Source organism: Neophocaena asiaeorientalis, unplaced genomic scaffold (assembly GCF_003031525.2).
Source record: "Neophocaena asiaeorientalis asiaeorientalis breed wild unplaced genomic scaffold, Neophocaena_asiaeorientalis_V1.1 scaffold226, whole genome shotgun sequence".
In the NCBI taxonomy this organism is placed as follows: Eukaryota; Metazoa; Chordata; class Mammalia; order Artiodactyla; family Phocoenidae; genus Neophocaena; species Neophocaena asiaeorientalis.
Genome location: NW_020173037.1, coordinates 4,813,708 through 4,819,737, shown reverse-complemented (window position 1 = coordinate 4,819,737; position 6,030 = coordinate 4,813,708).

Genomic DNA, 6,030 nt, shown 5'->3' with positions numbered 1-6,030 from the left:
TCTCTGCTCCAGCTTGAGAAGTCTGCTGCTTGTACACAAAGCTGTCTCAAGACAAAAACAATGCAGGTACTTTTCCAGTCACAGCTGAGCACCCACCCTTCTCCCTCCACCAATCCCTCGCCCTCTCACCCTCCCCTCTGGGAAGAGAAAGGCTGCCTCACCATTGACAAGCCAGGGATTCTCAAGGGGGTCCCAATCTCACTGTGATAAATGCTATATGGGATTATGCTTGGGGTATGCAAACATTAAATACCAAGACTCTCATGTATATAAAGAGAGAGAGATACAAATATAAACTCATAGAAGTTAAGTAAAAACCATGCAATCAGGATTAAAGTTTTACTGAGCTCTGCCCACCAGAGCAACAGCCAGCTCTACCCACCACCAGTCCCTGCCATCAGGAAACTTGCAAAAGCCTCTTAGATAACCTCATCCACCAGAAGGCAGACAGCAGAAGCAAGAAGAACTACAATCCTGCAGCCTGTGGAACAAAAACCACATTCACAGAAAGACAGACAAGATGAAAAGGCAGAGGGCTATGTACCAGATGAAGGAACAAGATAAAACCCCAGAAAAACAACTAAATGAAGTGGAGACAGGCAACCTTCCAGAAAAAGAATTCAGAATAATGGTAGTGAAGATGATCCAGGACCTCGGAAAAAGAATGGGGGCAAAGATCAAGAAGGTGCAAGAAATGTTTAACAAAGACCTAGAAGAATTAAAGAACAAACACCTAGAAGAATCAAAGAACAAACAAAGAGAGATGAACAATACAATAACTGAAATGAAAAGTACACTAGAAAGAATCAATAGCAGAATAATTGAGGCAGAAGAACGGATAAGTGACCGGGAAGACAGACCGGTGGAATTCACTGCTGTGGAACAGAACAAAGAAAAAAGAATGAAAAGAAATGAAGACAGCCTAAGAGACTTCTGGGACTACATTAAACACAACAACATTCGCATTATAGGGGTCCCAGAAGGAGAAGAGAGAGAGAAAGGGCCAGAGAAAATATATGAAGAGATTAGAGTCGATAACTTCCCTTACATGGGAAAGGAAATAGCCACCCAAGTCCAGGAAGCGCAGCGAGTCCCATACAGGATAAACCTAAGGAGAAACATGCCGAGACACATAGTGATGAAACTGGCAAAAATTAATGACAAAGAAAAATTATTGAAAGCAGTAAGGGAAAAATGACAAATAACATACAAGGGAACTCCCATAAGGTTAACAGCGGATTTCTCAGCAGAACCTCTACAAGCCAGAAGGGAGTGGCATGATATATTTATTTAGGAAGAACCTACAACCAAGATTACTCTACCCGGCAAGGATCTCATTCAGATTCGACGGAGAAATCAAAAGCTTTACAGACAAGCAAAAGCTAAGAGAATTCAGCACCACAAAACCAGCTCTACAACAAATGCTAAAGGAACTTCTCTAACTGGGAAACACAAGAGAAGAAAAGGACCTACAAAAACAAACCCAAAACAATTAAGAAAATGGTAATAGAAACATACATATCGATAATTACCTTAAATGTGAATGCATTAAATGCTCCAACCAAAAGATATAGACTGGCTGAATGGATACAAAAACAAGACACATATATATGCTGTCTACGAGAGACCCACTTCAGACCTAGGGACACATACAGACTGAAAGTGAGGGGATGGAAAAAGATATTCCATGCAAATGGAAATCAAAAGAAAGCTGGAGTAGCAATACTCATAACAGATAAAATAGACTTTAAAATAAAGAACATTACAAGAGACAAGGAAGGACACTACATAATGATCAAGGGATCAGTCCAAGAAGAAGATATAACAATTATAAATATATATTGCACCCAACATAGGAGCACCTCAATACATAAGGCAACTGCTAACAGCTTAAGAGAGGAAATTGACAGTAACACAATAATAGTGGGCGACTTTAACACCTCGCTTATACCAATGGACAGATCATCCAAACAGAAAGTTAATAAGGAAACACAGCTTTAAATGACACCATAGACCAGATAGATTTAATTGATATTTATAGGACATTCCATCCAAAAACAGCAGATTATACTTTCTTCTCAAGTGTGCATGGAATATTCTCCAGGGTAGATCCCATCTTGGGTCACAAATCAAGCCTAGTAAATTTAAGAAAATTGAAATCATATCAAGCATCTTTTCTGACCACAACGCTATGAGATTAGAAATGAATTACAGGGAAAAAAATGTTAAAAACACAAACACATGGAGGCTAAACAATACGTTACTTAATAACCAAGAGATCACTGAGGAAATCAGAGGAAATAAAAAAATACCTAGAGACAAATTACAACGAAAACACAATGATCCAAAACCTATGGGATGCAGCAAAAGCAGTTCTAAGAGGCAAGTTTATAGCAATACAAGCCTACCTCAAGAAACAAGAAAAATCTCAAATAAACAATCTATCCGTACACCTAAAGGAACTAGAGAAAGAAGAACAAACAAAACCCAAAGTTAGCAGAAGGAAAGAAATCATAAAGATCAGAGCAGAAAGAAATGAAATAGAAACAAAGAAAACAATAGCAAAGATCAATAAAACTAAAAGCTGGTTCTTTGAGAAGATAAACAAAATTGATAAACCATTAGCCAGACTCATCAAGAAAAAGAGGGAGAAGACTCAAATCAATATTCATCAGTGTTAATGCATAGTTAATACAAGAGTGAGATATTTGTTTTGTTGTTGTTGTTGTTTTTTAAGAGTGAGATATTTGTGAGGAGAAAAAGAGAGGAAAGCCAGCCTGCCTGTGGAAATGTGCATAAAGCTGACCATCTGTAAAGAGATAAAAGGTCATTAGATTTGCCATACAGTTGCTGTACAGCTGCCATGGGTCCCACTGGTTCCTCATATTTGGGATAAAGATTTCTTCAATTCCCATGCAAAAGTACACTCTATCCACTAATTAGGTCTACCTGCAGGGAAAAACATAATAGCAGCGTCTTGCTGGGTTTTCTTAAACCTGACAGGTCACTTCTTCCTAGACCTCTGATGTTGGTGATTCCCACCTCAGGAACAGCCAAGTGTAGAACACAGTCCAAACAACGGGCTGCTTTTGCATGGTGTCAGTTCAGCTTCCTACAAACAAAATTAAAGCAACTGGAAATACATATCAAAGGGAGGAAGCTTAACTCATAACCAATTTTTCTAACCATCCTCAATATACGTGTGTAGGAAAAATGCATCTTTTTGTTGTAGCAATGCATACGTTGGTGTTTATACGCAAGTAAATAATGGCTTGCCAGCAATTCGTTCTTGCCCTTGAATGATGAGACCGATACAGGATTCAAGGCAGAATGTGGAACTCCCCATTGGCTCCGACGTGAGATACAGATATATGAACAGTGGAAACGTGAAGATCTCTTTTTGGGGAAGCATGGTGGTCTCCTGATCAACATGCCTGAAAATAGTAAATGCGTATCTTCTCCCACCAAGATTAAGACTGCCTAAAGAATGCAAATGTAACTAAGTTCATTTGAGAGAAAAATTAATTTACAAGGCCTGGAGAAAGAGAGATCATTCTAGAAGAGAAGCACGGAGGAAGGGAGGGGCTAGGAAGCCACAGCATCCTGAGAAGGACCATAACAACATCCCTTCTTGCCTTTCACCAACCTGGATGCATCTCACTTTTTTTTTTTAATTTATATAGCATGACCAAATGGGATTAATGCCAGGGATGCAAAAATCAATGCCAACATGCAAAAATCAATCAATATAATACATCATATTAATAGAAAAAAGGACAGAAAGCACATGATCATCTCACAGACAAAGGAAAAACATTTAACAATATCCAACATCCCTTCATGACGAAAACACTCAGCAAAGTCACAATAGAGGAAAACTTTCCCAACCCAAAAAAGGTCATCTATGAAAAATCACAGCTAACATCATAATCAGCAGAGAAAGACTGAATGTTTTCCCCAAAGGTATGTGGCATATCCGTACGACAGAATAGTATTCAGCAATAAAGTGTAATAAAATATTGATACATACAGTATCAAGGATAAACCTTGAAAACATTACAATAAGCAAAAGAATCTAGTCACAGGAAAACAAATATTCTATGATTCTATTCATATGAAATGTCCAGAATAAGCAATTATATAGCATCTCACATTTTGTTTCCCAAACAAATAACTAGATTTGACTCCACAAGGGAAAGAATTTATAAGTGTGTATTCTAAATTCCTTTGTAAGGGAAAATACACTTCAGTATGACTTAGAATGTTTAAGAAAAAAATGAGAATGTTGTGGTTAGAGATATTTCTGGGTTCATCTCAGAAAATAGAACGTTTGCCTGTTGGTTTCTGTTTTACCAAACAAAATGTAGCTGCCAATTCATCCGTCTGTAAAAGCTCTCCTTATGTACGGCTTAAGAGAACTACTGAGTTATTTTGTTTGCAAAAAAATGGTTTCCTTAAGTTCTCTTTCAGATTTTTCATCATTAGTGTATAGGAATGCAAGAGATTTCTGTGCATTAATTTTGTATACTGCTACTCTACCAAATTCATTGAATAACTCTAGCAGTTTTCTGGTAGCATCTTTAGGATTCTTTATGTAGAGTATCATGTCACCTGCAGTGACAGTTTTACTTCTTTTCTGATTTGGATGCCTTTTATTTCTTTTTCTTTTCTGATTGCTGTGGCTAAAACTTCCAAAACCGTGTTGAATAATAATGGTGAGAGTGGGCAAGCTTGTCTTGTTCCTGATCTTAGAGGAAATGGTTTCAGTTTTTCACCATTGAGAATGATGTTGGCTGTGGGTTTGACATACATGGCCTTTATTATGTTGAGGTAGGTTCCCTCTATGCCTACTTTCTGTAGAGTTTTTATCATAAATGAGTGTTGAATTTTGTCGAAAGCTTTTCTGCATCTATTGAGATGATCATATGGTTTATATCATTCAATTTATTAATATGGTGTAGCCCACTGATTGATTTGCTTATACTGAAGAATCCTTGCATTCTGGGGATAAACACCACTTGATCATGGCGTATGATCCGCTTAATGTGCTGTTGGATTCTGTTTGCTGGTATTTTGTTGAGGATTTTTGCATCTATGTTCATCAGTGATATTGGCCTGTAGTTTTCTTTTTTTGTAACATCTTTGTCTGGTTTTGGTATCAGGGTGATGGTGACCTCACAGAATGAGTTTGGGAGTGTTTCTCCCTCTGCTATATTTTGGAAGAGTTTGAGAAGGATAGGTGTTAGCTCTTCTTTAAATGATTGATAGAATTCACCTGTGAAGCCATCTGGTCCTGGGCTTTTGTTTGTTGGAAGATTTTTAATCACAGTTTCAATTTCAATGCTTGTGATTGATCTGTTTATATTTTCTATTTCTTCCTGGTTCAGTCTCAGGAGGTTGTGCTTTTCTAAGAATATGTGCATTTCTTCCAGGTTGTCCATTTTGTTGGCATATAGTTGCTGGCAGTAATCTCTCATGATCCTTTGTATTTCTGCAGTGTCAGTTGTTACTTCTCCTTTTTCATTTCTAATTCTGTTGATTTGAGTCTTCTCCCTTTTTTACTTGATGAGTCTGGCTAATGGTTTATCAATTTTGTTTATCTTCTCAAAGAACCATCTTTTAGTTTTATTGATCTTTGCTATCACTTCCTTCATTTCTTTTTCACTTATTTCTGATCTGATCTTTATGATTTATTTCCTTCTGCTAACTTTGGGGTATTTTTGTTCTTCTTTCTCTAATTGCTTTAGGTGTAAGTTTAGGTTGTTTATGTGAGATTTTTCTTGTTTCTTGAGGTAGGATTGTATTGTTATAAACTTCCCTCTTAGAACTGCTTTTGCTGCATCCCGTAGGTTTGGGGTTGTAGTGTCTCCATTGTCATTTGTTTCTAGGTATTTTTTTTATTTCCTCTTTGATTTCTTCAGTGATCTCTTGGTTATTTAGTATCATATTGATTAGCCTCCATGTGTTTGTATTTTTTACAGTTTGTTTTCTGTAATTGATATCTAGTCTCACAGTGTTGTGGTCGGAAAA